This window comes from Scylla paramamosain, chromosome 26 (genome assembly GCF_035594125.1).
Source record: "Scylla paramamosain isolate STU-SP2022 chromosome 26, ASM3559412v1, whole genome shotgun sequence".
NCBI lineage: Eukaryota > Metazoa > Arthropoda > Malacostraca > Decapoda > Portunidae > Scylla > Scylla paramamosain.
Genome location: NC_087176.1, coordinates 28,827 through 52,503, shown reverse-complemented (window position 1 = coordinate 52,503; position 23,677 = coordinate 28,827). Strand labels below are relative to the sequence as shown.

Genomic DNA, 23,677 nt, shown 5'->3' with positions numbered 1-23,677 from the left:
CCCTCTGTTTGGTCTGTGTTTGGTCTCTGGGCCATAGATGCAGCAAGACCGGTTCAAAATTCCAAGCACTGACGCACTGCACAGACTACCACCTCATGCCTGCTTGGTGTGAAAGAGTCTGCTGGGACAAATGACCTACACAGCAACTTGTATCAGTCCCCCAGATGTGTTCCTGGAAGCTCAGTGTTATGGATGCAGTGTGACATGCTGACTTAGGGAAGGCTGTCTGTCGTGGCTGCACCTTGCTGTGGCTAAGAAAAGGCTGTGTTTGTTTGAAGTGCTGTACTGGTCATGCTGGGAAGTGTACAGGTCACCATTAGTAGTAGAAATGTTGCACTAGAATGAAATTAGTTGGGAAATGTAATGCATAATTATTGGCAGGGAAAAGATGGTGACAGGGATGCTGGGACGTGCTTCACTGTGCACCGTGGTGGCCGCCCCTTGGTGCTTGGCGGTACCTTATAGGGCATCAAGGGGCAGTTATTGTAGTCTCATCTTACAGCAAAACAAGTAAAAGAAAAAAAATAGTAATAATAATAATAATATAAAAATTTTTTTTATCATTGTCTTGATGAGCACAAATCTTTCCCTGCCAATACATAAACAGCACATTTTTTCACTAAATTTCACCATTGTAGTACACATTTATACTAGTAATGATGACCTGTAGACTTTCCAGGCATGACAACACTTGAAACACAACCATTTTGTTAGCTACAGCATAGAGCAGCCACCAGACAGCCTTCCCCCACGTCAGCATGTCACACACTGAATCTGTCAGTCTGCTTTCAAGAACACATGAGGGACTAACAGGAGTTGCCATGTACTTAATTTCCTGCAGATTCTTTCACACCAAGGAGTAGCAAGTTGGAAGTCTGTGATTGTAACTATCCTGCTCAATTTCAGCTTCTATTCTAATCTCTACTTAATCTCCATATAGTTCCATTTTGGCCATAAGTCACTGTTTACTTAATCAATCCCTCCTAAGACACTGCACTTTTTTCAGATTATAGAGCTGATAGGTCTCGGTAGGGGGTTGAGTGGTGGCTTGAGAGGGCCTTGGTGGGGGCTGACAGGGTTTGGTAGGGCTTGGCAGGGGTGACAGCAAAGGCTTCTGTTTAAAATCTCACATCTCAAGCCACCTCATTACTTGAGAGGTGACAAAGGGCTTGGCAGAGCTTGACAGGGATTGGTAGAGGTGACAGAGGCAGGCAGGAGTGACAGGGGATGACAAGGAACACCTCAAAATTAATGTACACGCATGTACAGACTGACTGCCCCTCTAAAAATGCTTCAAACTTTCCTTGTTTTGTATAAGCTTGAGCACCTGGTACACTCACGGGCACACAGCACCCCCGGGCCGTCCCCCAACACCTCAGGACTCGGGAAAGGGGGGGTCCCAGGCCGGGATGGAAATAAATAAATAAAAATAAAAGCTGGAACCGGCCTTACCTTTCTTGAGGGCGTCTTCTTTATGTCTGTACATATTTCCACGGTGGCACACGCTACTAGCCGCCCCCTGGACACGCCTCTCGCCACCTCACGCATGTACAGACCGACTGCCCCTCTCTGAAAAGCAACAAATTCAGCCCTATATCAAGTCTGACTCGTGCCTGTTTACATTTCTCTGGGTCTCTGTCAGGGCTCAGGCGTGTAGAATGAAAGAATGATAGAAAACGAAAGATTTTCAGGGGAAACTAGTTATAAGTCTATTATAAAATACCGTGATACAACCACTAATAATGTCTTAATAATGCACTTTTTCCTAACAGTATACTGAGGTCGACAAACTGAAAGGCTTTGGAGTAGTCAACAAAGACTGATTTCACTAATTAATTGCTTGGTATGTCAGTCACTTTGAATCGTCTTTTTGCCTTGTGACTAATTTTTAATGTCTCGGTTAGGTTAGGATAGGTTAGGTTAGGTTAGGTTAGGTTAGGTTAGGTTAGGTTAGGTCAGGTCAGGTTAGGTTAGGTTAGGTTAGGTTAGGTCAGGTTAGGTTAGGTTAGGTTAGGTTAGGTCAGGTCAGGTCAGGTTAGGTTAGGTTAGGTTAGGTTAGGTAAGGTTAGGTTAGGTTAGGTTAGGTTAAAAAAAAAAGAGATTTTTTTTCAGGTGAGGGCCAGTTAGGTTGTTTTTGTGGTACAGATTTAAGGTACAGTGACACATGGTACAGTGGCTTATGGTGAAGGTAGACAAGGCCTTCCTGCACCATTAGCACCATAGAGTACAGTGCTGTGGTACTGTAGCACTGAAATATTAAGCAAACACAAAAAAAAAAAGATATTTTTTTTCAGGTGAGGGCCAGTTAGGTTGTTTTTGTGGTACAGTTTTAAGGTACAGTGACGCATGGTACAGTCGCTTATGGTGAAGGTAGACAAGGCCTTCCTGCACCATTAGCATCATAGGGTACAGTGATGTGGTATTGTAGCACTGAAATATTAAGAACACGAAAAAAAAACGATATATTTTTTTTTAAGTGAGGGCCAGTTAGGTTAAGTTTTTAGGGTACAGTTTAAATGTACAGTGACGCATGGTATAGTGGCTTATGGTGCAGGTAGACAAGGCCTTCCTGCACCATTAGCACCACACAGAGAGAGAGAGAGAGAGAGAGAGAGAGAGAGAGAGAGAGAGAGAGAAGAGAGAGAGAGAGAGAGAGAGAGAGAGAGAGAGAGAGAGAGAGAGAGAGAGAGAGAGAGAGAGAGAGAGAGAGAGAGAGAGACTTAACCAAACCTAACTAACTGAATTAATATAAACCTAACCTGATGGAAAGAAATAAAGAAAAAATAAAAGCTGCAACCGGCCTTACCTTTCTTGAGAAGCGTCTTTTTTATGTTTTTACATATTTCCCTGGTGGCAGACGCTACTAGCCGCCCCCTGGCGACACCCCTCGCCACCTCACACATGTACAGACCGACTGCCGCTTTAAAAAGCAACAAATTCACTCCTATATCAAGTCTGACTGGTGCGTTTGTTTACATTTCTCTGGGTCTCGGTCTGGACTCAGGCCTGCAGGATGGGAGAATGTTAGAAAACGAGAGATTTTCAGGCAAAACTAATATAAGTTAATGTTGTGATACAAAACTACAACCACTAATAATAATATACCTCATGTTTTAATAATGCCAAGACAATACAAGATAAACATTAATGACTTACAATGAAAAACAAGATGGAGATAGACAAATTAGGAAAGAAATAGGTTTCTATAGAGTATTACTGTGTGTGTGTGTGTGTGTGTGTGTGTGTGTGTGTCACTAATTTCTATCTCTTTCTCTCTCTCCTGAGAACTATTTCATATTGCTGTACATCAACATGAAATATCACCACACAAGCCTCTCTCTCTTTCTCTGCACCTCACAACACAACACAACACTTTATCACACTAATCAGTAAACAATACCAAAAGCTCCCCTTCTGCAGGCCTGACTCCTCCCTTTCATTCAGACCCTTTCTTTCCCTCTCTCTCAGCTTGCCCGCCTTCGTATCTGCGTCTATATTTACTCTTGATTCAAGTATACAACTCTACACCATACTGACCTATAGGTACAGTGCAAATAGCTTTTCTTCCTCCCTGTTTTTCCTGTCTCTCTGCCTGTCTGCCTCTTTCTCCCTCTCTACTGACTCATGGCTCAAAGATACAAGTCTAATTAAGCTTTGAACCTCTCTGTCTCTACAATATCATAAAACCTCAACACTCCAAACCAAACCAACCATGCCAACACCTACCTGTCTCTCTGCCTCAGTCAGTCAGTCAGTCAGTCAGTCAGTCAGTCAGTCAGTCAGTCAGCCATTCAACCAGCCAGCTAGCCATTCAACCAACCAGCCAATCAATCAGTCACTCAGCTAGTCAGTCAGTCAGTCAGTCAGTCAGTCAGTCAGTCAGTCAGTCAGTCAGTCAGCCAGTCAGTCAGCCATTCAACCAGCCAGCTAGCCATTCAACCAACTAGCCAATCAATCAGTCACTCAGCTAGTCAGTCAGTCAGTCAGTCAGTCAGTCAGTCAGTCAGTCAGTCAGTCAGTCAGCCATTCAACCAGCCAGCTAGCCATTCAACCAACCAGCCAATCAATCAGTCACTCAGCTAGTCAGTTAGTCAGTCAGTCAGTCAGTCAGTCAGTCAGTCAGTCAGTCAGTCAGTCAGTCAGTCAGTCAGCCATTCAACCAGCCAGCTAGCCATTCAACCAACCAGCCAATCAATCAGTCACTCAGTTAGTCAGTCAGTCAGTCAGTCAGTCAGTCAGTCAGTCAGTCAGTCAGTCAGTCAGTCAGTCAGTCAGTCAGTTAGCCATTCAACCAGCCAGCTAGCCATTCAACCAACCAGCCAATAAATCAGTCACTCAGCTAGTCAGTCAGTCAGTCAGTCAGTCAGTCAGTCAGTCAGTCAGTCAGTCAGTCAGTCAGCCATTCAACCAGCCAGCTAGGCATTCAACCAACCAGCCAATCAATCAGTCACTCAGCTAGTCAGTCAGTCAGTCAGTCAGTCAGTCAGTCAGTCAGTCAGTCAGTCAGCCAGTCAGTCAGCCATTCAACCAGCCAGCTAGCCATTCAACCAACTAGCCAATCAATCAGTCAGTCAGTCAGTCAGTCAGTCAGTCAGTCAGTCAGTCAGTCAGTCAGTCAGTCAGCCATTCAACCAGCCAGCTAGCCATTCAACCAACCAGCCAATCAATCAGTCACTCAGCTAGTCAGTTAGTCAGTCAGTCAGTCAGTCAGTCAGTCAGTCAGTCAGTCAGTCAGTCAGTCAGCCATTCAACCAGCCAGCTAGCCATTCAACCAACCAGCCAATCAATCAGTCACTCAGTTAGTCAGTCAGTCAGTCAGTCAGTCAGTCAGTCAGTCAGTCAGTCAGTCAGTTAGCCATTCAACCAGCCAGCTAGCCATTCAACCAACCAGCCAATCAATCAGTCACTCAGCTAGTCAGTCAGTCAGTCAGTCAGTCAGTCAGTCAGTCAGTCAGTCAGTCAGTCAGTCAGTCAGTCAGCCATTCAACCAGCCAGCTAGGCATTCAACCAACCAGCCAATCAATCAGTCACTCAGCTAGTCAGTCAGTCAGTCAGTCAGTCAGTCAGTCAGTCAGTTAGTCAGTCAGTCAGCCAGTCAGTCAGCCATTCAACCAGCCAGCTAGCCATTCAACCAACTAGCCAATCAATCAGTCACTCAGCTAGTCAGTCAGTCAGTCAGTCAGTCAGTCAGTCAGTCAGTCAGTCAGTCAGCCATTCAACCAACCAGCCAATCAATCAGTCACTCAGCTAGTCAGTTAGTCAGTCAGTCAGTCAGTAAGTCAGTCAGTCAGTCAGTCAGTCAGCCATTTAACCAGCCAGCTAGCCATTCAACCAACCAGCCAATCAATCAGTCACTCAGTTAGTCAGTCAGTCAGTCAGTCAGTCAGTCAGTCAGTCAGTCAGTCAGTCAGTTAGCCATTCAACCAGCCAGCTAGCCATTCGACAAACCAGCCAATCAATCAGTCACTCAGCTAGTCAGTCAGTCAGTTAGTCAGTCAGTCAGTCAGTCAGTCAGTCAGTCAGTCAGTCAGTCAGTCAGCCATTCAACCAGCCAGCTAGGCATTCAACCAACCAGCCAATCAATCAGTCACTCAGCTAGTCAGTCAGTCAGTCAGTCAGTCAGTCAGTCAGTCAGCCATTCAACCAACCAGCTAGCCACCCAACTAGCTAACCAGCCAGTCAATCAGTCACTCAGCCAGCCAGTCAGTCAGTCAGTCAGTTAGTAAGCCAGCCAGCAAGCCAGCCAGCCAGCCAGTCAGTCAGTCAGTCAGTCAGTCACTCAGCCAGCGAGTCAGCCGGCCAGCCAGTCAGTTAGTTCTGTGGGCCTGTGTATGGTTCTGGTGGGCGTCTGTTTGGTTTGTGTTAGGTTCAGCTAGCCCTCTGTTTGGTCTGTGTTTGGTCTCTGGGCCATAGATGCAGCAAGACCGGTTCAAAATTCCAAGCACTGACGCACTGCACAGACTACCACCTCATGCCTGCTTGGTGTGAAAGAGTCTGCTGGGACAAATGACCTACACAGCAACTTGTATCAGTCCCCCAGATGTGTTCCTGGAAGCTCAGTGTTATGGATGCAGTGTGACATGCTGACTTAGGGAAGGCTGTCTGTCGTGGCTGCACCTTGCTGTGGCTAAGAAAAGGCTGTGTTTGTTTGAAGTGCTGTACTGGTCATGCTGGGAAGTGTACAGGTCACCATTAGTAGTAGAAATGTTGCACTAGAATGAAATTAGTTGGGAAATGTAATGCATAATTATTGGCAGGGAAAAGATGGTGACAGGGATGCTGGGACGTGCTTCACTGTGCACCGTGGTGGCCGCCCCTTGGTGCTTGGCGGTACCTTATAGGGCATCAAGGGGCAGTTATTGTAGTCTCATCTTACAGCAAAACAAGTAAAAGAAAAAAAATAGTAATAATAATAATAATATAAAAATTTTTTTTATCATTGTCTTGATGAGCACAAATCTTTCCCTGCCAATACATAAACAGCACATTTTTTCACTAAATTTCACCATTGTAGTACACATTTATACTAGTAATGATGACCTGTAGACTTTCCAGGCATGACAACACTTGAAACACAACCATTTTGTTAGCTACAGCATAGAGCAGCCACCAGACAGCCTTCCCCCACGTCAGCATGTCACACACTGAATCTGTCAGTCTGCTTTCAAGAACACATGAGGGACTAACAGGAGTTGCCATGTACTTAATTTCCTGCAGATTCTTTCACACCAAGGAGTAGCAAGTTGGAAGTCTGTGATTGTAACTATCCTGCTCAATTTCAGCTTCTATTCTAATCTCTACTTAATCTCCATATAGTTCCATTTTGGCCATAAGTCACTGTTTACTTAATCAATCCCTCCTAAGACACTGCACTTTTTTCAGATTATAGAGCTGATAGGTCTCGGTAGGGGGTTGAGTGGTGGCTTGAGAGGGCCTTGGTGGGGGCTGACAGGGTTTGGTAGGGCTTGGCAGGGGTGACAGCAAAGGCTTCTGTTTAAAATCTCACATCTCAAGCCACCTCATTACTTGAGAGGTGACAAAGGGCTTGGCAGAGCTTGACAGGGATTGGTAGAGGTGACAGAGGCAGGCAGGAGTGACAGGGGATGACAAGGAACACCTCAAAATTAATGTACACGCATGTACAGACCGACTGCCCCTCTAAAAATGCTTCAAACTTTCCTTGTTTTGTATAAGCTTGAGCACCTGGTACACTCACGGGCACACAGCACCCCCGGGCCGTCCCCCAACACCTCAGGACTCGGGAAAGGGGGGGTCCCAGGCCGGGATGGAAATAAATAAATAAAAATAAAAGCTGGAACCGGCCTTACCTTTCTTGAGGGCGTCTTCTTTATGTCTGTACATATTTCCACGGTGGCACACGCTACTAGCCGCCCCCTGGACACGCCTCTCGCCACCTCACGCATGTACAGACCGACTGCCCCTCTCTGAAAAGCAACAAATTCAGCCCTATATCAAGTCTGACTCGTGCCTGTTTACATTTCTCTGGGTCTCTGTCAGGGCTCAGGCGTGTAGAATGAAAGAATGATAGAAAACGAAAGATTTTCAGGGGAAACTAGTTATAAGTCTATTATAAAATACCGTGATACAACCACTAATAATGTCTTAATAATGCACTTTTTCCTAACAGTATACTGAGGTCGACAAACTGAAAGGCTTTGGAGTAGTCAACAAAGACTGATTTCACTAATTAATTGCTTGGTATGTCAGTCACTTTGAATCGTCTTTTTGCCTTGTGACTAATTTTTAATGTCTCGGTTAGGTTAGGATAGGTTAGGTTAGGTTAGGTTAGGTTAGGTTAGGTTAGGTTAGGTTAGGTCAGGTCAGGTTAGGTTAGGTTAGGTTAGGTTAGGTCAGGTTAGGTTAGGTTAGGTCAGGTCAGGTCAGGTTAGGTTAGGTTAGGTTAGGTTAGGTAAGGTTAGGTTAGGTTAGGTTAGGTTAAAAAAAAAAGAGATTTTTTTTCAGGTGAGGGCCAGTTAGGTTGTTTTTGTGGTACAGATTTAAGGTACAGTGACACATGGTACAGTGGCTTATGGTGAAGGTAGACAAGGCCTTCCTGCACCATTAGCACCATAGAGTACAGTGCTGTCGTACTGTAGCACTGAAATATTAAGCAAACACAAAAAAAAAAAGATATTTTTTTTCAGGTGAGGGCCAGTTAGGTTGTTTTTGTGGTACAGTTTTAAGGTACAGTGACGCATGGTACAGTCGCTTATGGTGAAGGTAGACAAGGCCTTCCTGCACCATTAGCATCATAGGGTACAGTGATGTGGTATTGTAGCACTGAAATATTAAGAACACGAAAAAAAAACGATATATTTTTTTTTAAGTGAGGGCCAGTTAGGTTAAGTTTTTGGGGTACAGTTTAAATGTACAGTGACGCATGGTATAGTGGCTTATGGTGCAGGTAGACAAGGCCTTCCTGCACCATTAGCACCACACAGAGAGAGAGAGAGAGAGAGAGAGAGAGAGAGAGAGAGAGAGAGAGAGAGAGAGAGAGAGAGAGAGAGAGAGAGAGAGAGAGAGAGAGAGAGAGAGAGAGAGAGACTTAACCAAACCTAACTGAATTAATATAAACCTAACCTGATGGAAAGAAATAAAGAAAAAATAAAAGCTGCAACCGGCCTTACCTTTCTTGAGAGGCGTCTTTTTTATGTTTTTACATATTTCCCTGGTGGCAGACGCTACTAGCCGCCCCCTGGCGACACCCCTCGCCACCTCACACATGTACAGACCGACTGCCGCTTTAAAAAGCAACAAATTCACTCCTATATCAAGTCTGACTGGTGCGTTTGTTTACATTTCTCTGGGTCTCGGTCTGGACTCAGGCCTGCAGGATGGGAGAATGTTAGAAAACGAGAGATTTTCAGGCAAAACTAATATAAGTTAATGTTGTGATACAAAACTACAACCACTAATAATAATATACCTCATGTTTTAATAATGCCAAGACAATACAAGATAAACATTAATGACTTACAATGAAAAACAAGATGGAGATAGACAAATTAGGAAAGAAATAGGTTTCTATAGAGTATTACTGTGTGTGTGTGTGTGTGTGTGTGTGTGTGTGTGTCACTAATTTCTATCTCTTTCTCTCTCTCCTGAGAACTATTTCATATTGCTGTACATCAACATGAAATATCACCACACAAGCCTCTCTCTCTTTCTCTGCACCTCACAACACAACACAACACTTTATCACACTAATCAGTAAACAATACCAAAAGCTCCCCTTCTGCAGGCCTGACTCCTCCCTTTCATTCAGACAATTTCTTTCCCTCTCTCTCAGCTTGCCCGCCTTCGTATCTGCGTCTATATTTACTCTTGATTCAAGTATACAACTCTACACCATACTGACCTATAGGTACAGTGCAAATAGCTTTTCTTCCTCCCTGTTTTTCCTGTCTCTCTGCCTGTCTGCCTCTTTCTCCCTCTCTACTGACTCATGGCTCAAAGATACAAGTCTAATTAAGCTTTGAACCTCTCTGTCTCTACAATATCATAAAACCTCAACACTCCAAACCAAACCAACCCTGCCAACACCTACCTGTCTCTCTGCCTCAGTCAGTCAGTCAGTCAGTCAGTCAGTCAGTCAGTCAGTCAGTCAGTCAGCCATTCAACCAGCCAGCTAGCCATTCAACCAACCAGCCAATCAATCAGTCACTCAGCTAGTCAGTCAGTCAGTCAGTCAGTCAGTCAGTCAGTCAGTCAGTCAGTCAGTCAGCCAGTCAGTCAGCCATTCAACCAGCCAGCTAGCCATTCAACCAACTAGCCAATCAATCAGTCACTCAGCTAGTCAGTCAGTCAGTCAGTCAGTCAGTCAGTCAGTCAGTCAGTCAGTCAGTCAGCCATTCAACCAGCCAGCTAGCCATTCAACCAACCAGCCAATCAATCAGTCACTCAGCTAGTCAGTTAGTCAGTCAGTCAGTCAGTCAGTCAGTCAGTCAGTCAGTCAGTCAGTCAGTCAGTCAGCCATTCAACCAGCCAGCTAGCCATTCAACCAACCAGCCAATCAATCAGTCACTCAGTTAGTCAGTCAGTCAGTCAGTCAGTCAGTCAGTCAGTCAGTCAGTCAGTCAGTCAGTTAGCCATTCAACCAGCCAGCTAGCCATTCAACCAACCAGCCAATAAATCAGTCACTCAGCTAGTCAGTCAGTCAGTCAGTCAGTCAGTCAGTCAGTCAGTCAGTCAGCCATTCAACCAGCCAGCTAGCCATTCAACCAACCAGCCAATCAATCAGTCACTCAGCTAGTCAGTCAGTCAGTCAGTCAGTCAGTCAGTCAGTCAGTCAGTCAGTCAGTCAGCCAGTCAGTCAGCCATTCAACCAGCCAGCTAGCCATTCAACCAACTAGCCAATCAATCAGTCAGTCAGTCAGTCAGTCAGTCAGTCAGTCAGTCAGTCAGTCAGTCAGTCAGTCAGTCAGCCATTCAACCAGCCAGCTAGCCATTCAACCAACCAGCCAATCAATCAGTCACTCAGCTAGTCAGTTAGTCAGTCAGTCAGTCAGTCAGTCAGTCAGTCAGTCAGTCAGTCAGTCAGTCAGTCAGCCATTCAACCAGCCAGCTAGCCATTCAACCAACCAGCCAATCAATCAGTCACTCAGTTAGTCAGTCAGTCAGTCAGTCAGTCAGTCAGTCAGTCAGTCAGTCAGTCAGTTAGCCATTCAACCAGCCAGCTAGCCATTCAACCAACCAGCCAATCAATCAGTCACTCAGCTAGTCAGTCAGTCAGTCAGTCAGTCAGTTAGTCAGTCAGTCAGTCAGTCAGTCAGTCAGTCAGCCATTCAACCAGCCAGCTAGGCATTCAACCAACCAGCCAATCAATCAGTCACTCAGCTAGTCAGTCAGTCAGTCAGTCAGTCAGTCAGTCAGTCAGTCAGCCAGTCAGTCAGCCATTCAACCAGCCAGCTAGCCATTCAACCAACTAGCCAATCAATCAGTCACTCAGCTAGTCAGTCAGTCAGTCAGTCAGTCAGTCAGTCAGTCAGTCAGTCAGTCAGTCAGCCATTCAACCAACCAGCCAATCAATCAGTCACTCAGCTAGTCAGTTAGTCAGTCAGTCAGTCAGTAAGTCAGTCAGTCAGTCAGTCAGTCAGCCATTCAACCAGCCAGCTAGCCATTCAAGCAACCAGCCAATCAATCAGTCACTCAGTTAGTCAGTCAGTCAGTCAGTCAGTCAGTCAGTCAGTCAGTCAGTCAGTTAGCCATTCAACCAGCCAGCTAGCCATTCGACAAACCAGCCAATCAATCAGTCACTCAGCTAGTCAGTCAGTCAGTTAGTCAGTCAGTCAGTCAGTCAGTCAGTCAGTCAGTCAGTCAGTCAGTCAGTCAGTCAGTCAGCCATTCAACCAGCCTGCTAGGCATTCAACCAACCAGCCAATCAATCAGTCACTCAGCTAGTCAGTCAGTCAGTCAGTCAGTCAGTCAGTCAGTCAGCCATTCAACCAACCAGCTAGCCACCCAACTAGCTAACCAGCCAGTCAATCAGTCACTCAGCCAGCCAGTCAGTCAGTCAGTCAGTTAGTAAGCCAGCCAGCAAGCCAGCCAGCCAGCCATTCAGTCAGTCAGTCAGTCAGTCACTCAGCCAGCGAGTCAGCCGGCCAGCCAGTCAGTTAGTTCTGTGGGCCTGTGTATGGTTCTGGTGGGCGTGTGTTTGGTTTGTGTTAGGTTCAGCTAGCCCTCTGTTTGGTCTGTGTTTGGTCTCTGGGCCATAGATGCAGCAAGACCGGTTCAAAATTCCAAGCACTGACGCACTGCACAGACTACCACCTCATGCCTGCTTGGTGTGAAAGAGTCTGCTGGGACAAATGACCTACACAGCAACTTGTATCAGTCCACCAGATGTGTTCCTGGAAGCTCAGTGTTATGGATGCAGTGTGACATGCTGACTTAGGGAAGGCTGTCTGTCGTGGCTGCACCTTGCTGTGGCTAAGAAAAGGCTGTGTTTGTTTGAAGTGCTGTACTGGTCATGCTGGGAAGTGTACAGGTCACCATTAGTAGTAGAAATGTTGCACTAGAATGAAATTAGTTGGGAAATGTAATGCATAATTATTGGCAGGGAAAAGATGGTGACAGGGATGCTGGGACGTGCTTCACTGTGCACCGTGGTGGCCGCCCCTTGGTGCTTGGCGGTACCTTATAGGGCATCAAGGGGCAGTTATTGTAGTCTCATCTTACAGCAAAACAAGTAAAAGAAAAAAAATAGTAATAATAATAATAATATAAAAATTTTTTTTATCATTGTCTTGATGAGCACAAATCTTTCCCTGCCAATACATAAACAGCACATTTTTTCACTAAATTTCACCATTGTAGTACACATTTATACTAGTAATGATGACCTGTAGACTTTCCAGGCATGACAACACTTGAAACACAACCATTTTGTTAGCTACAGCATAGAGCAGCCACCAGACAGCCTTCCCCCACGTCAGCATGTCACACACTGAATCTGTCAGTCTGCTTTCAAGAACACATGAGGGACTAACAGGAGTTGCCATGTACTTAATTTCCTGCAGATTCTTTCACACCAAGGAGTAGCAAGTTGGAAGTCTGTGATTGTAACTATCCTGCTCAATTTCAGCTTCTATTCTAATCTCTACTTAATCTCCATATAGTTCCATTTTGGCCATAAGTCACTGTTTACTTAATCAATCCCTCCTAAGACACTGCACTTTTTTCAGATTATAGAGCTGATAGGTCTCGGTAGGGGGTTGAGTGGTGGCTTGAGAGGGCCTTGGTGGGGGCTGACAGGGTTTGGTAGGGCTTGGCAGGGGTGACAGCAAAGGCTTCTGTTTAAAATCTCACATCTCAAGCCACCTCATTACTTGAGAGGTGACAAAGGGCTTGGCAGAGCTTGACAGGGATTGGTAGAGGTGACAGAGGCAGGCAGGAGTGACAGGGGATGACAAGGAACACCTCAAAATTAATGTACACGCATGTACAGACCGACTGCCCCTCTAAAAATGCTTCAAACTTTCCTTGTTTTGTATAAGCTTGAGCACCTGGTACACTCACGGGCACACAGCACCCCCGGGCCGTCCCCCAACACCTCAGGACTCGGGAAAGGGGGGGTCCCAGGCCGGGATGGAAATAAATAAATAAAAATAAAAGCTGGAACCGGCCTTACCTTTCTTGAGGGCGTCTTCTTTATGTCTGTACATATTTCCACGGTGGCACACGCTACTAGCCGCCCCCTGGACACGCCTCTCGCCACCTCACGCATGTACAGACCGACTGCCCCTCTCTGAAAAGCAACAAATTCAGCCCTATATCAAGTCTGACTCGTGCCTGTTTACATTTCTCTGGGTCTCTGTCAGGGCTCAGGCGTGTAGAATGAAAGAATGATAGAAAACGAAAGATTTTCAGGGGAAACTAGTTATAAGTCTATTATAAAATACCGTGATACAACCACTAATAATGTCTTAATAATGCACTTTTTCCTAACAGTATACTGAGGTCGACAAACTGAAAGGCTTTGGAGTAGTCAACAAAGACTGATTTCACTAATTAATTGCTTGGTATGTCAGTCACTTTGAATCGTCTTTTTGCCTTGTGACTAATTTTTAATGTCTCGGTTAGGTTAGGATAGGTTAGGTTAGGTTAGGTTAGGTTAGGTTAGGTTAGGTTAGGTTAGGTCAGGTCAGGTTAGGTTAGGTTAGGTTAGGTTAGGTCAGGTTAGGTTAGGTTAGGTCAGGTCAGGTCAGGTTAGGTTAGGTTAGGTTAGGTTAGGTAAGGTTAGGTTAGGTTAGGTTAGGTTAAAAAAAAAAGAGATTTTTTTTCAGGTGAGGGCCAGTTAGGTTGTTTTTGTGGTACAGATTTAAGGTACAGTGACACATGGTACAGTGGCTTATGGTGAAGGTAGACAAGGCCTTCCTGCACCATTAGCACCATAGAGTACAGTGCTGTCGTACTGTAGCACTGAAATATTAAGCAAACACAAAAAAAAAAAGATATTTTTTTTCAGGTGAGGGCCAGTTAGGTTGTTTTTGTGGTACAGTTTTAAGGTACAGTGACGCATGGTACAGTCGCTTATGGTGAAGGTAGACAAGGCCTTCCTGCACCATTAGCATCATAGGGTACAGTGATGTGGTATTGTAGCACTGAAATATTAAGAACACGAAAAAAAAACGATATATTTTTTTTTAAGTGAGGGCCAGTTAGGTTAAGTTTTTGGGGTACAGTTTAAATGTACAGTGACGCATGGTATAGTGGCTTATGGTGCAGGTAGACAAGGCCTTCCTGCACCATTAGCACCACACAGAGAGAGAGAGAGAGAGAGAGAGAGAGAGAGAGAGAGAGAGAGAGAGAGAGAGAGAGAGAGAGAGAGAGAGAGAGAGAGAGAGAGAGAGAGAGAGAGAGACTTAACCAAACCTAACTGAATTAATATAAACCTAACCTGATGGAAAGAAATAAAGAAAAAATAAAAGCTGCAACCGGCCTTACCTTTCTTGAGAGGCGTCTTTTTTATGTTTTTACATATTTCCCTGGTGGCAGACGCTACTAGCCGCCCCCTGGCGACACCCCTCGCCACCTCACACATGTACAGACCGACTGCCGCTTTAAAAAGCAACAAATTCACTCCTATATCAAGTCTGACTGGTGCGTTTGTTTACATTTCTCTGGGTCTCGGTCTGGACTCAGGCCTGCAGGATGGGAGAATGTTAGAAAACGAGAGATTTTCAGGCAAAACTAATATAAGTTAATGTTGTGATACAAAACTACAACCACTAATAATAATATACCTCATGTTTTAATAATGCCAAGACAATACAAGATAAACATTAATGACTTACAATGAAAAACAAGATGGAGATAGACAAATTAGGAAAGAAATAGGTTTCTATAGAGTATTACTGTGTGTGTGTGTGTGTGTGTGTGTGTGTGTGTGTGTGTGTGTGTGTGTCACTAATTTCTATCTCTTTCTCTCTCTCCTGAGAACTATTTCATATTGCTGTACATCAACATGAAATATCACCACACAAGCCTCTCTCTCTTTCTCTGCACCTCACAACACAACACAACACTTTATCACACTAATCAGTAAACAATACCAAAAGCTCCCCTTCTGCAGGCCTGACTCCTCCCTTTCATTCAGACAATTTCTTTCCCTCTCTCTCAGCTTGCCCGCCTTCGTATCTGCGTCTATATTTACTCTTGATTCAAGTATACAACTCTACACCATACTGACCTATAGGTACAGTGCAAATAGCTTTTCTTCCTCCCTGTTTTTCCTGTCTCTCTGCCTGTCTGCCTCTTTCTCCCTCTCTACTGACTCATGGCTCAAAGATACAAGTCTAATTAAGCTTTGAACCTCTCTGTCTCTACAATATCATAAAACCTCAACACTCCAAACCAAACCAACCCTGCCAACACCTACCTGTCTCTCTGCCTCAGTCAGTCAGTCAGTCAGTCAGTCAGTCAGTCAGTCAGTCAGTCAGTCAGCCATTCAACCAGCCAGCTAGCCATTCAACCAACCAGCCAATCAATCAGTCACTCAGCTAGTCAGTCAGTCAGTCAGTCAGTCAGTCAGTCAGTCAGTCAGTCAGTCAGTCAGCCAGTCAGTCAGCCATTCAACCAGCCAGCTAGCCATTCAACCAACTAGCCAATCAATCAGTCACTCAGCTAGTCAGTCAGTCAGTCAGTCAGTCAGTCAGTCAGTCAGTCAGTCAGTCAGTCAGCCATTCAACCAGCCAGCTAGCCATTCAACCAACCAGCCAATCAATCAGTCACTCAGCTAGTCAGTTAGTCAGTCAGTCAGTCAGTCAGTCAGTCAGTCAGTCAGTCAGTCAGTCAGTCAGTCAGCCATTCAACCAGCCAGCTAGCCATTCAACCAACCAGCCAATCAATCAGTCACTCAGTTAGTCAGTCAGTCAGTCAGTCAGTCAGTCAGTCAGTCAGTCAGTCAGTCAGTCAGTTAGCCATTCAACCAGCCAGCTAGCCATTCAACCAACCAGCCAATAAATCAGTCACTCAGCTAGTCAGTCAGTCAGTCAGTCAGTCAGTCAGTCAGTCAGTCAGTCAGCCATTCAACCAGCCAGCTAGCCATTCAACCAACCAGCCAATCAATCAGTCACTCAGCTAGTCAGTCAGTCAGTCAGTCAGTCAGTCAGTCAGTCAGTCAGTCAGTCAGTCAGCCAGTCAGTCAGCCATTCAACCAGCCAGCTAGCCATTCAACCAACTAGCCAATCAATCAGTCAGTCAGTCAGTCAGTCAGTCAGTCAGTCAGTCAGTCAGTCAGTCAGTCAGTCAGTCAGCCATTCAACCAGCCAGCTAGCCATTCAACCAACCAGCCAATCAATCAGTCACTCAGCTAGTCAGTTAGTCAGTCAGTCAGTCAGTCAGTCAGTCAGTCAGTCAGTCAGTCAGTCAGTCAGTCAGCCATTCAACCAGCCAGCTAGCCATTCAACCAACCAGCCAATCAATCAGTCACTCAGTTAGTCAGTCAGTCAGTCAGTCAGTCAGTCAGTCAGTCAGTCAGTCAGTCAGTTAGCCATTCAACCAGCCAGCTAGCCATTCAACCAACCAGCCAATCAATCAGTCACTCAGCTAGTCAGTCAGTCAGTCAGTCAGTCAGTTAGTCAGTCAGTCAGTCAGTCAGTCAGTCAGTCAGCCATTCAACCAGCCAGCTAGGCATTCAACCAACCAGCCAATCAATCAGTCACTCAGCTAGTCAGTCAGTCAGTCAGTCAGTCAGTCAGTCAGTCAGTCAGCCAGTCAGTCAGCCATTCAACCAGCCAGCTAGCCATTCAACCAACTAGCCAATCAATCAGTCACTCAGCTAGTCAGTCAGTCAGTCAGTCAGTCAGTCAGTCAGTCAGTCAGTCAGTCAGTCAGCCATTCAACCAACCAGCCAATCAATCAGTCACTCAGCTAGTCAGTTAGTCAGTCAGTCAGTCAGTAAGTCAGTCAGTCAGTCAGTCAGTCAGCCATTCAACCAGCCAGCTAGCCATTCAAGCAACCAGCCAATCAATCAGTCACTCAGTTAGTCAGTCAGTCAGTCAGTCAGTCAGTCAGTCAGTCAGTCAGTCAGTTAGCCATTCAACCAGCCAGCTAGCCATTCGACAAACCAGCCAATCAATCAGTCACTCAGCTAGTCAGTCAGTCAGTTAGTCAGTCAGTCAGTCAGTCAGTCAGTCAGTCAGTCAGTCAGTCAGTCAGTCAGTCAGTCAGCCATTCAACCAGCCTGCTAGGCATTCAACCAACCAGCCAATCAATCAGTCACTCAGCTAGTCAGTCAGTCAGTCAGTCAGTCAGTCAGTCAGTCAGCCATTCAACCAACCAGCTAGCCACCCAACTAGCTAACCAGCCAGTCAATCAGTCACTCAGCCAGCCAGTCAGTCAGTCAGTCAGTTAGTAAGCCAGCCAGCAAGCCAGCCAGCCAGCCATTCAGTCAGTCAGTCAGTCAGTCACTCAGCCAGCGAGTCAGCCGGCCAGCCAGTCAGTTAGTTCTGTGGGCCTGTGTATGGTTCTGGTGGGCGTGTGTTTGGTTTGTGTTAGGTTCAGCTAGCCCTCTGTTTGGTCTGTGTTTGGTCTCTGGGCCATAGATGCAGCAAGACCGGTTCAAAATTCCAAGCACTGACGCACTGCACAGACTACCACCTCATGCCTGCTTGGTGTGAAAGAGTCTGCTGGGACAAATGACCTACACAGCAACTTGTATCAGTCCACCAGATGTGTTCCTGGAAGCTCAGTGTTATGGATGCAGTGTGACATGCTGACTTAGGGAAGGCTGTCTGTCGTGGCTGCACCTTGCTGTGGCTAAGAAAAGGCTGTGTTTGTTTGAAGTGCTGTACTGGTCATGCTGGGAAGTGTACAGGTCACCATTAGTAGTAGAAATGTTGCACTAGAATGAAATTAGTTGGGAAATGTAATGCATAATTATTGGCAGGGAAAAGATGGTGACAGGGATGCTGGGACGTGCTTCACTGTGCACCGTGGTGGCCGCCCCTTGGTGCTTGGCGGTACCTTATAGGGCATCAAGGGGCAGTTATTGTAGTCTCATCTTACAGCAAAACAAGTAAAAGAAAAAAAATAGTAATAATAATAATAATATAAAAATTTTTTTTATCATTGTCTTGATGAGCACAAATCTTTCCCTGCCAATACATAAACAGCACATTTTTTCACTAAATTTCACCATTGTAGTACACATTTATACTAGTAATGATGACCTGTAGACTTTCCAGGCATGACAACACTTGAAACACAACCATTTTGTTAGCTACAGCATAGAGCAGCCACCAGACAGCCTTCCCCCACGTCAGCATGTCACACACTGAATCTGTCAGTCTGCTTTCAAGAACACATGAGGGACTAACAGGAGTTGCCATGTACTTAATTTCCTGCAGATTCTTTCACACCAAGGAGTAGCAAGTTGGAAGTCTGTGATTGTAACTATCCTGCTCAATTTCAGCTTCTATTCTAATCTCTACTTAATCTCCATATAGTTCCATTTTGGCCATAAGTCACTGTTTACTTAATCAATCCCTCCTAAGACACTGCACTTTTTTCAGATTATAGAGCTGATAGGTCTCGGTAGGGGGTTGAGTGGTGGCTTGAGAGGGCCTTGGTGGGGGCTGACAGGGTTTGGTAGGGCTTGGCAGGGGTGACAGCAAAGGCTTCTGTTTAAAATCTCACATCTCAAGCCACCTCATTACTTGAGAGGTGACAAAGGGCTTGGCAGAGCTTGACAGGGATTGGTAGAGGTGACAGAGGCAGGCAGGAGTGACAGGGGATGACAAGGAACACCTCAAAATTAATGTACACGCATGTACAGACCGACTGCCCCTCTAAAAATGCTTCAAACTTTCCTTGTTTTGTATAAGCTTGAGCACCTGGTACACTCACGGGCACACAGCACCCCCGGGCCGTCCCCCAACACCTCAGGACTCGGGAAAGGGGGGGTCCCAGGCCGGGATGGAAATAAATAAATAAAAATAAAAGCTGGAACCGGCCTTACCTTTCTTGAGGGCGTCTTCTTTATGTCTGTACATATTTCCACGGTGGCACACGCTACTAGCCGCCCCCTGGACACGCCTCTCGCCACCTCACGCATGTACAGACCGACTGCCCCTCTCTGAAAAGCAACAAATTCAGCCCTATATCAAGTCTGACTCGTGCCTGTTTACATTTCTCTGGGTCTCTGTCAGGGCTCAGGCGTGTAGAATGAAAGAATGATAGAAAACGAAAGATTTTCAGGGGAAACTAGTTATAAGTCTATTATAAAATACCGTGATACAACCACTAATAATGTCTTAATAATGCACTTTTTCCTAACAGTATACTGAGGTCGACAAACTGAAAGGCTTTGGAGTAGTCAACAAAGACTGATTTCACTAATTAATTGCTTGGTATGTCAGTCACTTTGAATCGTCTTTTTGCCTTGTGACTAATTTTTAATGTCTCGGTTAGGTTAGGATAGGTTAGGTTAGGTTAGGTTAGGTTAGGTTAGGTTAGGTTAGGTTAGGTCAGGTCAGGTTAGGTTAGGTTAGGTTAGGTTAGGTCAGGTTAGGTTAGGTTAGGTCAGGTCAGGTCAGGTTAGGTTAGGTTAGGTTAGGTTAGGTAAGGTTAGGTTAGGTTAGGTTAGGTTAAAAAAAAAAGAGATTTTTTTTCAGGTGAGGGCCAGTTAGGTTGTTTTTGTGGTACAGATTTAAGGTACAGTGACACATGGTACAGTGGCTTATGGTGAAGGTAGACAAGGCCTTCCTGCACCATTAGCACCATAGAGTACAGTGCTGTCGTACTGTAGCACTGAAATATTAAGCAAACACAAAAAAAAAAAGATATTTTTTTTCAGGTGAGGGCCAGTTAGGTTGTTTTTGTGGTACAGTTTTAAGGTACAGTGACGCATGGTACAGTCGCTTATGGTGAAGGTAGACAAGGCCTTCCTGCACCATTAGCATCATAGGGTACAGTGATGTGGTATTGTAGCACTGAAATATTAAGAACACGAAAAAAAAACGATATATTTTTTTTTAAGTGAGGGCCAGTTAGGTTAAGTTTTTGGGGTACAGTTTAAATGTACAGTGACGCATGGTATAGTGGCTTATGGTGCAGGTAGACAAGGCCTTCCTGCACCATTAGCACCACACAGAGAGAGAGAGAGAGAGAGAGAGAGAGAGAGAGAGAGAGAGAGAGAGAGAGAGAGAGAGAGAGAGAGAGAGAGAGAGAGAGAGAGAGAGAGAGAGACTTAACCAAACCTAACTGAATTAATATAAACCTAACCTGATGGAAAGAAATAAAGAAAAAATAAAAGCTGCAACCGGCCTTACCTTTCTTGAGAGGCGTCTTTTTTATGTTTTTACATATTTCCCTGGTGGCAGACGCTACTAGCCGCCCCCTGGCGACACCCCTCGCCACCTCACACATGTACAGACCGACTGCCGCTTTAAAAAGCAACAAATTCACTCCTATATCAAGTCTGACTGGTGCGTTTGTTTACATTTCTCTGGGTCTCGGTCTGGACTCAGGCCTGCAGGATGGGAGAATGTTAGAAAACGAGAGATTTTCAGGCAAAACTAATATAAGTTAATGTTGTGATACAAAACTACAACCACTAATAATAATATACCTCATGTTTTAATAATGCCAAGACAATACAAGATAAACATTAATGACTTACAATGAAAAACAAGATGGAGATAGACAAATTAGGAAAGAAATAGGTTTCTATAGAGTATTACTGTGTGTGTGTGTGTGTGTGTGTGTGTGTGTGTGTGTGTGTGTGTGTGTCACTAATTTCTATCTCTTTCTCTCTCTCCTGAGAACTATTTCATATTGCTGTACATCAACATGAAATATCACCACACAAGCCTCTCTCTCTTTCTCTGCACCTCACAACACAACACAACACTTTATCACACTAATCAGTAAACAATACCAAAAGCTCCCCTTCTGCAGGCCTGACTCCTCCCTTTCATTCAGACAATTTCTTTCCCTCTCTCTCAGCTTGCCCGCCTTCGTATCTGCGTCTATATTTACTCTTGATTCAAGTATACAACTCTACACCATACTGACCTATAGGTACAGTGCAAATAGCTTTTCTTCCTCCCTGTTTTTCCTGTCTCTCTGCCTGTCTGCCTCTTTCTCCCTCTCTACTGACTCATGGCTCAAAGATACAAGTCTAATTAAGCTTTGAACCTCTCTGTCTCTACAATATCATAAAACCTCAACACTCCAAACCAAACCAACCCTGCCAACACCTACCTGTCTCTCTGCCTCAGTCAGTCAGTCAGTCAGTCAGTCAGTCAGTCAGTCAGTCAGTCAGTCAGCCATTCAACCAGCCAGCTAGCCATTCAACCAACCAGCCAATCAATCAGTCACTCAGCTAGTCAGTCAGTCAGTCAGTCAGTCAGTCAGTCAGTCAGTCAGTCAGTCAGTCAGCCAGTCAGTCAGCCATTCAACCAGCCAGCTAGCCATTCAACCAACTAGCCAATCAATCAGTCACTCAGCTAGTCAGTCAGTCAGTCAGTCAGTCAGTCAGTCAGTCAGTCAGTCAGTCAGTCAGCCATTCAACCAGCCAGCTAGCCATTCAACCAACCAGCCAATCAATCAGTCACTCAGCTAGTCAGTTAGTCAGTCAGTCAGTCAGTCAGTCAGTCAGTCAGTCAGTCAGTCAGTCAGTCAGTCAGCCATTCAACCAGCCAGCTAGCCATTCAACCAACCAGCCAATCAATCAGTCACTCAGTTAGTCAGTCAGTCAGTCAGTCAGTCAGTCAGTCAGTCAGTCAGTCAGTCAGTCAGTTAGCCATTCAACCAGCCAGCTAGCCATTCAACCAACCAGCCAATAAATCAGTCACTCAGCTAGTCAGTCAGTCAGTCAGTCAGTCAGTCAGTCAGTCAGTCAGTCAGCCATTCAACCAGCCAGCTAGCCATTCAACCAACCAGCCAATCAATCAGTCACTCAGCTAGTCAGTCAGTCAGTCAGTCAGTCAGTCAGTCAGTCAGTCAGTCAGTCAGTCAGCCAGTCAGTCAGCCATTCAACCAGCCAGCTAGCCATTCAACCAACTAGCCAATCAATCAGTCAGTCAGTCAGTCAGTCAGTCAGTCAGTCAGTCAGTCAGTCAGTCAGTCAGTCAGTCAGCCATTCAACCAGCCAGCTAGCCATTCAACCAACCAGCCAATCAATCAGTCACTCAGCTAGTCAGTTAGTCAGTCAGTCAGTCAGTCAGTCAGTCAGTCAGTCAGTCAGTCAGTCAGTCAGTCAGCCATTCAACCAGCCAGCTAGCCATTCAACCAACCAGCCAATCAATCAGTCACTCAGTTAGTCAGTCAGTCAGTCAGTCAGTCAGTCAGTCAGTCAGTCAGTCAGTCAGTTAGCCATTCAACCAGCCAGCTAGCCATTCAACCAACCAGCCAATCAATCAGTCACTCAGCTAGTCAGTCAGTCAGTCAGTCAGTCAGTTAGTCAGTCAGTCAGTCAGTCAGTCAGTCAGTCAGCCATTCAACCAGCCAGCTAGGCATTCAACCAACCAGCCAATCAATCAGTCACTCAGCTAGTCAGTCAGTCAGTCAGTCAGTCAGTCAGTCAGTCAGTCAGCCAGTCAGTCAGCCATTCAACCAGCCAGCTAGCCATTCAACCAACTAGCCAATCAATCAGTCACTCAGCTAGTCAGTCAGTCAGTCAGTCAGTCAGTCAGTCAGTCAGTCAGTCAGTCAGTCAGCCATTCAACCAACCAGCCAATCAATCAGTCACTCAGCTAGTCAGTTAGTCAGTCAGTCAGTCAGTAAGTCAGTCAGTCAGTCAGTCAGTCAGCCATTCAACCAGCCAGCTAGCCATTCAAGCAACCAGCCAATCAATCAGTCACTCAGTTAGTCAGTCAGTCAGTCAGTCAGTCAGTCAGTCAGTCAGTCAGTCAGTTAGCCATTCAACCAGCCAGCTAGCCATTCGACAAACCAGCCAATCAATCAGTCACTCAGCTAGTCAGTCAGTCAGTTAGTCAGTCAGTCAGTCAGTCAGTCAGTCAGTCAGTCAGTCAGTCAGTCAGTCAGTCAGTCAGCCATTCAACCAGCCTGCTAGGCATTCAACCAACCAGCCAATCAATCAGTCACTCAGCTAGTCAGTCAGTCAGTCAGTCAGTCAGTCAGTCAGTCAGCCATTCAACCAACCAGCTAGCCACCCAACTAGCTAACCAGCCAGTCAATCAGTCACTCAGCCAGCCAGTCAGTCAGTCAGTCAGTTAGTAAGCCAGCCAGCAAGCCAGCCAGCCAGCCATTCAGTCAGTCAGTCAGTCAGTCACTCAGCCAGCGAGTCAGCCGGCCAGCCAGTCAGTTAGTTCTGTGGGCCTGTGTATGGTTCTGGTGGGCGTGTGTTTGGTTTGTGTTAGGTTCAGCTAGCCCTCTGTTTGGTCTGTGTTTGGTCTCTGGGCCATAGATGCAGCAAGACCGGTTCAAAATTCCAAGCACTGACGCACTGCACAGACTACCACCTCATGCCTGCTTGGTGTGAAAGAGTCTGCTGGGACAAATGACCTACACAGCAACTTGTATCAGTCCACCAGATGTGTTCCTGGAAGCTCAGTGTTATGGATGCAGTGTGACATGCTGACTTAGGGAAGGCTGTCTGTCGTGGCTGCACCTTGCTGTGGCTAAGAAAAGGCTGTGTTTGTTTGAAGTGCTGTACTGGTCATGCTGGGAAGTGTACAGGTCACCATTA

At 45.6% G+C, this 23,677-nt stretch overlaps 1 long non-coding RNA gene across 1 annotated transcript in view; it reads right to left on the bottom strand.

Annotated features, from left to right (window-relative positions):
* Positions 1 to 1,360: 1,360 nt before the first annotated feature.
* LOC135113872 (uncharacterized) overlaps positions 1,361 to 23,677 on the bottom strand; it is a 30,788-nt gene continuing 8,471 nt past the window's right edge. The window contains exons 5-12 of the long non-coding RNA XR_010275096.1: positions 20,295 to 20,494; positions 18,983 to 19,099; positions 14,467 to 14,666; positions 13,151 to 13,267; positions 8,649 to 8,848; positions 7,329 to 7,445; positions 2,807 to 3,006; positions 1,361 to 1,569 (exon numbers count right to left, since the gene is read on the bottom strand). This is a non-coding gene — a long non-coding RNA (uncharacterized LOC135113872). The remainder of the gene's footprint in view (positions 1,570 to 2,806; positions 3,007 to 7,328; positions 7,446 to 8,648; positions 8,849 to 13,150; positions 13,268 to 14,466; positions 14,667 to 18,982; positions 19,100 to 20,294; positions 20,495 to 23,677) is intronic.